Below are 12,960 nucleotides of genomic sequence, written 5' to 3'. Positions count from 1 at the left end.
GTCATAACAGGAGGAGTTGAAAGTATTGTGGCCACATTTGCAATCTACCATAGAAAATCTTTTGACTTATCTCTGGTGTGCTGATACTACTCTCCTTAAAAACACTCATTTTAAGCTTTTTCTGTTGTTTTCCCTGGACAGTCTTTCCCAACATCTTGGATTTCATATATATGGAAATTACTTTCCCCTGAAATTTCTAGCCCTGATTTAATTTTTCCATTTTTTGACATATAACTACCAGTTTTAGGGTATTTTCTATTGCCCCAGATAGATTTTGTATGCCTTTTTACTTTTAATTCTGGTTCCCACCCCTTACCTCACAAAACCACAAATCATTGATTTGACTATTCTGGACATTAAATATAAGTGGAATCATATAGTTAGTAGTCTTTTTGCATCTGGCTTTTTTCCTGTGACCTGATGTTTTTGCAGTTTATCCGTATTGTAGCACGTATCAGTAGTTTGTTCATTTTTATTGCTGAATAGCCTTCCATTCTCTGAATATGGAGCACTTTGCTTACCCATTCACCAGTTAATGGACTTTGCATTTTTCTCCCCAGTTTTTAGCTGTTATAAATAATGCTGCTATGGATATTTGCTTAAAATCTTTGTGTGGACATATGTTTTCATTTATCTTGGGTAAATATTTCTTTTTTTGTTTACGTGATAAGTGTATGTTTGATTTTTAAAGAAATTGTCAAACTGTTTTCCAGAGTGGCTGTACAATTTAATCAGTGTATTAGGGTTCTAGTTTCTTCACGTCTTTGGAAGTACTTGTTATTGTCTTTTTAATTATAGCCATTCTAATGGGTCTAAAATGGTATTCTGTAATTTTAATTTGGATTTCTCTAATGCCTCAGGACTTTTTTTTTTTTAAGATTTTATTTATTTATTTGACAGAGAGAAATCACAAGTAGATGGAGAGGCAGGCAGAGAGAGAGAGGGGAGCAGGCTCCCCGCTGAGCAGAGAGCCCGATGCAGGACTCGATCCCAGCACCCTGAGATCATGACCTGATCCAAAGGCAGCGGCTTAACCCACTGAGCCACCCAGGAGCCCCAGGACTTTTTTTTTTAATGCCTCATGACTTTGAGCATCTTTTCATGTTCAAATGGTTCAAATCGTTGGCCATTTTAATTTTTATTTTGTGAAAATACTGAGTTTATTTTATTTATTTATTTTTAGATTTTATTTATTTATTTGACAGACAGAAATCACAAGTAGTCAGAGAGGCAGGCAGGGGGTGGGGTGGGGAAACAGACTCCCTGCTTAGCAGAGAGCCAGATGCCGGGCTTGATCCCAGGACCCTGAGATCATGATCTGAGCCGAAAGGCAGAGTCTTTAACCCACTGAGCCACCCAGGCGCCCCCTGAGTTTATTTTATATGGATATTTTTGTCTCCCACCATTTCCATTTGTCAGACAAGGACTACTACTATATCCTGTTGTAACATTCCACACTTACTTAAAACCAAGTAAAGGGTGGGGTCCCATCTCTAAAAATCAAACAGGCGTTTTGGACAACACAGTCTTGGCAATGGAACCTGGACTACATTTAACAGACACATTAGGGAAATTTTTACTCTGCCTTGTAAAAAGGATGGCCAGGTAGAAACTTTTACAGCAATGAAATAAGATGGGAAAATTTTAACAAACTGCTTCGATTTTTACAGAAACCTCTCCACTGCCAGAGATCTTGAATAAGTCACTTGGTCAGTCATCCAGAGCAATTCTTCACGTAAATGATGACTTTGGCTTCCACTTAGGGAAGTTAAACACCTTTTTCTCTTTTCGTTTGCATTTTGCTGTAATGTCTTCTGTGGAACTAGGTCCTTTCCGTGTTTTAAGGTTTTTTTCCCCTTGTTTTTAGAAGAATTCTTGACCTTTTGATCTTAGTATTAATGGTCTTGAGTCTTTACTATTCTGGATTGATTTTTGTGCTTTTTTTGGCTGGGGTATCTCATACAGATTTCTTTATTGGGACATTTCCTTTAGTACTTTCATCATCAAAATCATCATCATCATCATCATCATCTTCATCATCTTCATCTTCATCAGCAACAAGTTTTACTTTTTTCTGTGGAACATCACTACCACTTCTGGGGGCAGATTGCTTTCCAGATATACTTAGGAGTTTCATATCCTCCTTCCCTTCATCTTTAACAGCATGGGATATATGAATGTTTACTTATGGTCTGTGGTTTGTCTTTTCATTTATGGTATTCATTAATGGTATCTTTAGAAAAAAACATTTATTTATTTGACAAAGAGAGAGAGAGAGAGGGCTCACACAAGCAAGGGGGGCAGAGGGAGAAACAGGCTCTCTGCTGAGCAAGGAGGCTGATGCAGGACTCCATCCCAGGACCTTGGGATCATGACCTGAGCCAAAGGGAGATGCTTAACCAAGTGAGCTACCCAGGAGTCCCACTTAATAGTATCTTTTTAAGTGTAAACTTTTATGTTTTTCATTAAGTCTAACTTATCAATTGTTTCTCTTTATGGTATCATGTCTAAGAACTCTGCCACATTCAAGGTCATGAAAAAAAATTTTTTTTCCTAGAAATTTTCTAGTTCTGGTTCTTATGTAATCTATGATCCATTTTGAGTTTTTCTTTATTTTATGAGGATATGCATTATTGGTATTCTAAGTATTAATAGGGCTCATCAATGGAGCCATATGGGGCTGGTGTTTTCTTTGTGGGAATATTTTAAGTTACTAATTTAAAGTTTAAGTATTTAATTTCTTTACTTTTTATATGCCTATTTGGATTTTCTATTTCTTCTTGAGTTAGTTTTATTATTTGTATCTTTCTACGGATTTGTTCATTTCATCTAAATTGTTTAATTTGTTGGTTTAATAGTACTTTCAGATTTCTTTTTTCTTTTTCTTTTTTTAAAAGATTTTATTTATTTATTTGACAGAGAGATAGAGAGAGAGCACAAGTAAGCAGAGCAGCAATCAGAGGGAGAGAGAGAAGCAGGCTCTCTGCTGAGCACAGAGCCCAATGCAGGGCTCGATCCCAGGACCCTGGAATCATGACCTGAGCTGAGTCACACAGGCGCCCCTCAGATTTCTTTTTTCTTATGGCTAGGCAGAAAGTTGGGGCTTTCATTGTTTTGTTCTGTTGCATACTTCTGTGACTATGCTTGCATCCAGGGCTAGGTGGCAGGAAAACATAGGGTATATATTATAGTGGTGAGAGATGACCCCACTCTCTTGGGATCAGAGAGGAAGGTTTCCTTCCTAAGAGTTTTGGTTCCTATACTGTTGGGACTTCTAATGTCACTGCCTGTGGGATTGCTTGAAGGGCTGGGGCTCTGAAGAACTCAGAAGAAAAAATGGGGGATTTCTACACTCCCTTTCTCACTCAAGTCTGAAAGGACCTTCTCTTAGAATTCTCTCTGTCTGAGCCTCAGTACCCAGGTCTGGGTTTTGGACTGTGATGCTGTGTTGCATTTAGTCTGGGGGATACTGAAGACCAAAAATGGCAAACTCACGATTGATTTGGTGGTGCTTCAAATTCTGGCCTTTTCATGTCAAACCCCTTGCTACTAGTTGCTTCTCAGAGTCTTCAGAGAGCAATTTGCTCAGTGTATTCTGTTCAGTTGTATATATGTGTTCAGTGGGAGACATACACTTATTCTACCTTACTGTACCCAGAGCCGTGATTGGTTTTTGTTTATTTTTTAAAAGATTTTATTGATTTATTTTGGAGAGGGCAGTTGTGGGAGGAGTGCAAGTGGGGAGTATGGATAGAGGGAGACTCTTCAAACAGACTACCTGCTGAGTGCGGAGTCCGACTCTGGGGCTTGATCCCACAGCCCATGAGTTCATGATGGGAGCTGAAACCAGGAGTTGGATGTTCAACCAATTGAACCACCCAGGTGGCCCACCATGATCTGTTTTAAGTGGTCTATCCTCTCTCCATCTTGAGCCCATTGCTTTTCTCTTTTTATTTATCTACATTTTGAGAAATCTTATAGCATTTTGCCATCTTGGATGATGCTGGTAGTGACGTGTATTGCTGCATATAATTCATGCAACACTGAAGATTCCATTTATTTCATCATTATACTTTTAGTAACCTAATATGTTAGTATGTTTCCTTTGGAAATGTTTTCTTTCTTTTCTGATCAGTCTCATCATTTTCCAGTTTGATGGCTATTCTGGACTTCCTTCTAATTTCTGAAAACTAAATAGACTGGGATTAAAGAACTACCTGCAGATTTTGGAGAAAAAAGTACACATTTTATCCTGTTATTTACAAAGAGAAAAGAATTCTCAAATTAAGAATGAGGTGGTAGACCATTAACAAGTTTTAAATAACTAACTGAACAACTTTGGAGAATTATTAACAAACATTTAGTAAATAAATTCCTGCCACTACCTACCCTGCAATGAGCTGCATGAAGGAGGAAGCAGGCATTCTCAAATATTTCAGACTGATACAGAGTGTAACTGCTGCTTGTTTTGTTTTATGCATTTATTTAAAAGATTTATTTAGTTATTTAAAAGACTTATTTATTTATTTATTTGCCAGAGAGAGAGACACACACACAGTGAGAGAGGGAACACAGGCAGGGAGGTGGGAGAGGGAGAAGCAGGCTTCCCCCCAAGCCAGGAGCCTAATGTGGGGCTCCATCCCAGGACCCTGGGATCATGACCTGAGCTGAAGGCAGCCGCTTAAAGACTGGGCCACCCAGGTGCCCCTGCCTCTTGTTTTAAAAGCTGCCATAGGGACATTCCAAAGAAATTCCAAATATATTTGGGAAGATCTGGTGAAACTGTCTAGCTTTTAAAAAGTGATGCAGTATAATAGAAATTTGCAATACAAAAAGAAACTTTAAAAGTTTAAAAATTAATTTATAATAATGAGATTTATTTCTACTGTTCTGAAGTCTTCCTATGGTATCTCAACCTTTGGGGGATATTGTCAGAATCTTATGAAACCTATGGTCTATCTCTCTAGAAATATTAGGGGTACATAGACATATATTCTTGCATACTTTCAAATGCCTGTGGAGGCCCTCTTCATGCAGAGATAGATGTCAGTTAAGGAATTCTGCAGTAAGATGACCAGATATCTTTGTCTAGTTAGGATTGGCGTCGTTTTTTGAAAATCTCTACCAGGTGAAAATTTGTGCTGGGTAATGCCTTTGGCAGGGTGAGTTGAGCTTTAGTTCCCACCATGGTTCAGATGTGAGATGAAGATAAATTCTTGTTATTATTGGTAATACTTGGAGAAATGGTAATTCATAAAGTCATTCCCAAGTCATAGTCTACAACTGGAAATTCTAGCTCAGACTCAGATCTTTTACTGCAGCATAGAGGTTGAAGTGTCTCAGGTTTGTTTAATAGTGAAGAAGTACGTCTATGTGGGGCTACAAAAACTACCTGGGGCGTTGCTTCTCAGCTTGCCTTTACCATGCTGCATTGAGAGGGATAGAGTGGAAATAACCCTGACTTAGTTGTCAAAAGACCTGAAGTCAAGTCCTGTTTTTTAGCTTAACTTGGGTAAGTCACTTAATATTGGTAAGGCTCACTTTCTCCTTTGATAAACCAGAAATAGCAATACCTATTCTGTCTTTTTACAGGATGTTCTGAGAATCAGTGAAAATATTATATGTGATTTTTAAAATATGCAAACCTATTGATTGAAAGATAAAGGCACACATGGCTACGACAGAATGGAGACTTCATTCATTCACCATGCATTTTTTCATTAGCCAATACCTATAAATCTAACATGCATAGGAAATCTTTGATTTCTCTATTCTCCTGATTGGAAATATGGCCCTAGTATCTCTCAAAAACTTTTTAGACTCTGTTTGTCTTGTACAGGAAAAAAAAAGAGAGAGAGAGAGAGAGAGAGAGAGAGAGAGTAAATAAAAGGAAGGTTGGTGATAGAGAATGTGGAAGTCAAATATTTGTGTAGTATATACGTTGAAAAAAAATCAGTAATAGAGTAGTTTATACGAGCTCTTAAATTGATAGTCGAAGGAAGCAGGGTGATTTTAGGCTCTTCTGGAAATAGTGAAATCTCCTCCTGCCCTATATCCTGTCCCAGAGATGACCTAGTTATGGGGAAATGCTAATAGCTGCCATTTTTTGAGAGCTTTCTTGTCTTTACATTTGTCCTATCTCATTTAATCACTTGCCCAAGGTCAGACAGTGGTTGTTGCCAGAGCTAAATTCCAACCCTGGGCCTTTTACCTGCACAGTCCGTGCTTACAGCTATCTAGCAGCAGAAAAGTGGGGCTGAGTCTGAACAAGCTGAACTGCCATTTGCTTTTTCTAAGGTTCATGGGGATCACATGTTTATTCACCTTCTTTAACCTTGAAAGCTCAGAGTGGTTACTTTGAGCTTGCTCTCTGGGACTTAGAGATAGAATTGCTGTCTGAAAGCAGGGTGGGGTTCAGAAGGAATCAAGTTTTAGCTTTAAGCATAAAGATCCCTGAGCTCCACTTTTTAATTCTTGAAATTCTTGAAGAAGTGGATTTCCAATATTTAATCTATTTTCTGAGATCTCCTTTTTTAAGCATATTGGAATTTATATTTCTGAGTTATTAGGAAATATAAAACAGTATGGTTATTATAACATGTAAACACAGTGTATTTTCTCCATTATTAATAGAAAGAAACATGTGCTGGTGTTTTCCCCAGACACAGTCAGATGCAGACTGAGGGGCTGAATTCCCCCTTGGTCTGCTCTTTGAGGAAGATGCAGCCGCTGGTTACATTACTGATGTGGCAGAACAGAAGAAACCAAAGGTTGCATTTTAATAACATTCCTAGTTGTTTAGATTCCCTTAAGATATTCAGAGTATCTAGCTATATGTTTGAATCATATGCTGTCCTAGATGAGAGGTAAAATTAGGAAATTTTGGCTACTGCTACATTATAATTTCTCTAGAAACCTCAAGAAAATAACGGACTCAAGCATGCCTTGAGCTGTTCTCTGAGAAACTATGGCAACAGGCCTTTTAATTAAAGCTGAACTAGTGTGTGTAGCTTAGAAAAACAGAGAGATACTGCCAGCTGATAGGGAGAGTGTATGGGAGTAATCCAGAAAACTAAAAAAACAATTCTTTTTAGATATATTTAGATAACTCTTTATTATCTCTCTTGTTCAAAGAAACAGTAGGAAAATCTTAGTGAATATCAATATTTGGTTTTAGAATATGATATTTTTTTCTATAAGAAAATATACTTTCCTAAGTATGATTTTAAAGATTAATATTCAAATTAATTTGTGTTTCCTGAGTACATGTTAACTGAAGTTGGAAGGGCCAGCCTGGAGACATCTCAGTTGCAGAGGGCAACCAGCCAGGATGTTAGAAAAAAGGTGATCTTTTCTTTTTGATAATGGAGACTATATCCATTATAATCACAGTGAAATGCACTGGTGGGCTGTTGATCAACAAATTATTAAGCTGGCCCCAGCTGAGATGAACCATTTACAGCCAACATGCTAGAATTTGTAAACTCAGAGCTCATCAAAAAGTAATTTAAAAAACAAAAACTAAACAGGAAGTCAAGAGTTGTCATTTTTCCTAGGCTCAAAATATGGGTTATGCTAACAACCCCCAGTGATGGACAGATTTTATCGCCTTATTTCCCAGGAAAAATTTGAGTTTATGCCTATTGTTTTAACATCCTGTCTGATTAGTGCTCCCATTCACTCTTAAAAATGCACCTGTTTGGGGGATGAGTTGTATAGTCACTTGGTCAGGGCAATAGCACAAAAGATGAGTAGCCTCTAATGAAATAAAACATAATAGTGACAAATATAAAGCTCATAAGCCAGAGGTAGTAGAGGAACTGGCTTTTAAAATAGACTGTTATCGGGCGCCTGGGTGGCTCAGTGGGTTAAGCTGCTGCCTTCAGCTCAGGTTATGATCTCGGGGTCCTGGGATCAAGTCCCGCATCGGGCTCTCTGCTCAGCAGGGAGCCTGCTTCCCTCTCTCTCTCTGCCTGCCTCTCTGTCTACTTGTGATCTCTCTCTATCAAATGAATAAATAAAATCTTAAAAAAAAAAAAAAGACTGTTATCAGGTCTCCTTGGCTCTGGCTTGTAGTTTACCTTTTATTGTATTGTTGGCAGAGTTAACTATCCATAATCAGATCTGATCTTCTACTCCTTTTGCTTAATGGCATTGCTTACAGAATTAGTATACCTTTCTCAGTCTTAGCTCCACCTTACTTCTAATGCATGCGTTAAAAACTCAAACAAGGCCTAGTTGTTCCATGTTCACTGTACCCTCTGTGTTTTCCTACTACCTCCAGTGCTGGAATTCCTCTACTCTTTGTGTGTGTGTGTGTGTGTGGCAAACTCCCACTCATACTTAAAAACGAAGATGAGGGGGGCCTAGGTGGCTCAGATGCTGAGCGTCTGCCTTCAGCTCCCCGGGTCATGATCCTGGCATCCTGGGATCCAGCCCCACATTGGGCTCCCTGCTGGGCAGGAAGCCTGCTTCTTCCTCTCTCACTCCCCCTGCTTGTGTTCTCTCTCTCACTGTGTCTTTCTCTCTCTGTCAAATAAATAAAAAAAATCTTTAAAAAAAAAAAAACAAAAATGAAGATGAAACATCCCCTCTTTTCTTCCTTTATCTTCCTTTATCTCACAATCCTTCCTTGATCATCTCAAACATTCTCCTCTCTGTGACTGGATGAGGGCACCAGATACAGGGATTTATACATCTGTCTTCCCAAGGCAGGTGATATGTGCAGCTCACCCTTGAACAATGAGGGGGTTAGGGGTGCTGACCTCACCCCAGTTGAAAATCCATGCATAATTTTTTACTTCCCCCAGAACTTAACTTCTAATAGCCTACTGTTGACTGGCAGCCTTACTGAGAACATAAATAGTAGATTAATATTTTTTATGTATATGTATTATATGCACAATCCTTACAGTAACGTAAGCTACAGAAAAGAACATGTTAGTAAGAAAATTCAAGGAAAAACTCCTGGCTTCCCTCTAGCTACCATCTTGCATCTCCGCATGTGTGCACCTCATCTCAGCTGGTCTGCCTGACACCCCCTGAGTATCAACCCTCGTCCCCTATTTCCACTCCAACAACACGAAAGAAACGATCATGAACCAGGAGAAACTCACCAAACTGCAAGCACAAACATGCATTGGTGGGAAAGGAACTCTCACCAAAAGAAGGTGGTTCATAGAAAGGGTATAGCAGATGATTAAAAAAAAAAAAAAAAACTTCAGTTCTCCTTAAAGAAGTTAGGGATAAACAGTATCTCTAGTATCAAAGAACTGAGTATGTTTGCAAACCAGAAGAGCGATCCACTTTAACAACCCCAAAGTTCAGGCATCCCTGGGGGTGACTATTTCCACCAGTACAGACCATGCTGAGACAAAGCAGCCAACAGAAAGGTTACCCAGTATCTTCAACCAACCCAATGCAGACAGTCTGACTAGTTGAAGGAGACTGGCTGAAGCTCTGCCAACACAGTCTGTGGACAGAAAAGCAGCACTTGCTACTGGAGAGGAGGATGATGATGAAGCTTCAAATCTTATGGAGAATTTGGATGAAGCTTCCAAGGGTGAAGAAAACTGATTGGAGTCAACTTCTAAAGAAGATACAATTTGAGGAAGTTACTGGGAGCTGCTATTTTATGTTATGACTGCTTTTTAAAAATTTTGTTCCTGGATCTGATAAAATTTGGATGTCTAATATTTTTAAGCCAAAGGCTTTTGGACACTGCAGCTCTTTTCAGTTTTTACTTACGTACAATTTATTCTTTGTAGCTAATTAAGCTGAAGAGGTCAGGGAATAAAGTTTGAAACAAGGTTAATAAAGTTTTGCATAGTTTAAAAAAAAAGAAAGAAATTCAAGGAAGAGAAAATACATTTATAGTACTGTATTTATATAAAAAAAAAATCTGTGTGACCTGTCAGAATGGCTGAAATCAACAACACAAGAAAACAGATGTTGGCGAAGATGTGGACAAAGGGCAACTCTCTTGCAGTGTTGGTAGGAGTGCAAATTGGTGCAGCTACTCTGGAGAACAGTATAGAGGTTCCTCAATAAATAACAGAACTACTTCCTGACCCAGCAGTGGCACTAATAGGTATTTACCCAAAGAATACAAAAGTACTAATGCAGAGCATGGATCCTATAGTAGCATATCTACAATAGCCAAATTATGGAAAGAGCCCAAGTGTCTCAATTGATGGATGGATTCAGAAGATGTGGTATATGTACACAATGGACTACTACTCAGCCATCAAAAAGAATGAAATCTTGCCATTTGCAACAACATAGATGGAGCTAGAGAGTTTATGCTAAGCGAAATAAGTCAGTCAGAGAAAGACAAATACCATATGCTTTCAGTTGTATGTGGAATGTAAGAAACAAACAAGCCAAGGGAAAAAGAAAAGGAGAGGGAGGCAACAACACATCCCCACTTGTGTGTACTTTCTCCCTCAAATAAATAAATAAAATCTTTAAAAAAGCATTTGTGTAACTGGACCTGTGCAGTTCAAGCCCATGTGGTTCAAGGTTCAGCTGCAGTTTTTATCTTTTCTCTACAGCCTTGTGAGGGATATGGCACAGAATGGGTCCTTACTCACTATTTGTTAAATATTTGATGTGTGGTAAATATTTGATGAAGGGATGAATGGGCTTAAGTGGGTAAAATCATTGGAATCCGTAGGACATATTGAGAAAATGCAGAGTACTTGAAATTTGGTTCTGCTGTTCCTCCTCTTCCCTCTCTCCCATTCTTCTGTTCCTCTAGGGGCTCTCATGCCGGTTGATTGACTTCCCAGAACACTTTCTTCAGGGTATTTTATTTCCTGGACTTGCCCTACCCTTCAGTTCCTCTCAGCTTCTAAAATCCCTTTGCCTTTCTTCCCCAAAGTTCTACCCTCATCTCCCATCAGGATGTCATTTCCATACTGAAGAATGCAGCTAGATGTAATTAGAGGATAATCACTTCAACTTAATTCATTCCAGGTTTATAAAAGACTGACAAGGAGGCAGCAGGAAGTATCTGAAATTTGAATTCCACAATAGAAGGGCTTGTTTGTCTGTGCAGATTTCTGACTGTGTGTATAACCTTCCCTTTCATATAGTGTATTAATGCCATCTCTCAACAGGTTTTCATGCCAGGATTTTAGATTATGTCATTCAATCAGAACAAAGGAATATTTTGAGAGCTGCCTGCCTGTAACCAGTTTCAGCATCATTACTGTCCTTGTTCAGTGGCATTTGCAATTATTTGGATATTTTATTGCCCTTTCTGTATCTTTTTGTATAAATGAACAGACATTGGGACAATGACTACTAATGATGGTGATAAGGAAATTAGGTCTCATACAGCTAATTTCAGGCAAAGATATAAAAAAATTACAAGAGGCAAGAGTCGATTCTTACCCTCAAATGGATACTCACTGATTTTAAGCCCATCTGTCGTCTTTTATTACATATAGAATGAAAGCAAAGGAAAGCAAAATCAAGGAACATGTATGGAAGTCCGGAACTCTGTCCATTGAGACCTTGTACAAAACAAGAGCTATAATTAAGGATTTAAAAAAAAAAGATTTTATTTACTTATTTGATAGAGAGACAGCAAGAGAGGGAACACAAGCGGGGGACTGGGAGAGGGAGAAGCAAGGCTTCCCACTAAGCAGGGAGCCCGGTACAGGACTAGGTCAGGATCCTGGGATCATGACCTGAGCTGAAAGCAGTTGCTTAATGACTGAACCACCCAGGTGCCCCTATAATTAAGGATTTTTGAAATTTATTTTTAATTTTTTTATAACTAAGGATTTTTTTTTTAATCTTCTGTTGTGATTTCTGGGCCTGAAACCTAAGTCTCTCATATGACGTCTGCACATTTTATTTCTTTTGTGCTTTCACGATAACATTTGGTACAGAGGAGGGGCCACCCGTAAAAGGCTACCCCTTCATTGTTGTTAACCGTTGCTTTAAATCCTTCTAGCAGCTGGAGTCTAATACCTTTGCTGCAACTATATTAATAGATTCCAAGGTCAGGACCCTGCAAACCAGGCTATAGCATAGTGCCCTGGGCTGGGTATTGAGATTGACAAAATGGAGTCAGAAGTTCTGCAGACCATCACACTTTCCTTACCTGTTTTCCTCATCCACGCAGGAACCACCAGAGCCTGGAGTGCCCCTTATTCTGGGCCATGGATTCTGAAGGGCTTAGTCTAACCAGAATAGTGAACCCAACTGACTGAGAGAGGCCCATCTGTCAGAGGGTTAAATAGAATAAAATCAAGTTGACTAAGACCTACCCTTACCTTTGCAGAACTGTCCCTCTTTCCTTTATCTTACAGTTCTATGATCTGAGAAGAAATTCGTCATTCATTGACGTTAGTGCTGATGTTTCCTTTTTTTTCTCTTCTTTGGCTATACCTGCATTTTCCTGAAAGTCACTATACTTGTGCATAGAATCAAAGGGTAAATTGGGTTTGTTATTTGTTTGTTTGTTTGATTCTACACATGATATTTTATTTGTTTATTTAAAAAGATTTTATTTACTCATTTGACAGACAGAGATCACAAGTAGGCAGAGAAGCAGGCAAAGAGAGAAGGGGAAGCAGGCTCCCTGCCAAGCAGAGAGCCCGATGTGGGCCTCGATCCCAGGACCTTGAGATCATGACCTGAGCAAAAGGCAGAGGCTTAAACCACTGAGCCACCCAGGCACCCCTACACATGAAATTTTAATAATGACATTGAGATAGCTGAAAAATGTAACAGGAAGAGCTTTGTGTATGCTGGTATCTCTTCTTTGTGGAAATTAAAGATTTAGTTAGGCAGTATTTGCTGTTATTGCCTATTTATTTTAATTTTAGTTTCGTTTTTGCATAGGTAAAACATTCACATGATTCAGAAATTAAAACCTATAAAAATGAGAAATTCAGGCCTATAAAAAGTGAGAATTCTTTATGCCATTCTTATCCCTCATATTTA

At 38.7% G+C, this 12,960-nt stretch overlaps 1 protein-coding gene and 1 pseudogene across 8 annotated transcripts in view; both read left to right on the top strand.

Moving 5' to 3' along the window:
• The window catches only part of DST (dystonin), a 469,472-nt gene that overhangs the window by 14,975 nt on the left and 441,537 nt on the right, over nucleotides 1-12,960 (top strand). The window lies entirely within an intron of this gene.
• On the top strand, nucleotides 6,860-10,072 carry LOC309865147 (transcription factor BTF3 pseudogene; annotated as a pseudogene). The gene is made up of 2 exons: nucleotides 6,860-6,866; nucleotides 9,047-10,072. The product of its transcript is annotated as a transcription factor BTF3 pseudogene (transcript).

The sequence above is a fragment of the Mustela nivalis genome (genome assembly GCF_964662115.1).
Source record: "Mustela nivalis genome assembly, chromosome: 5".
NCBI classification, from domain to species: Eukaryota; Metazoa; Chordata; class Mammalia; order Carnivora; family Mustelidae; genus Mustela; species Mustela nivalis.
This window is presented reverse-complemented; position numbering and strand designations above follow the sequence as displayed.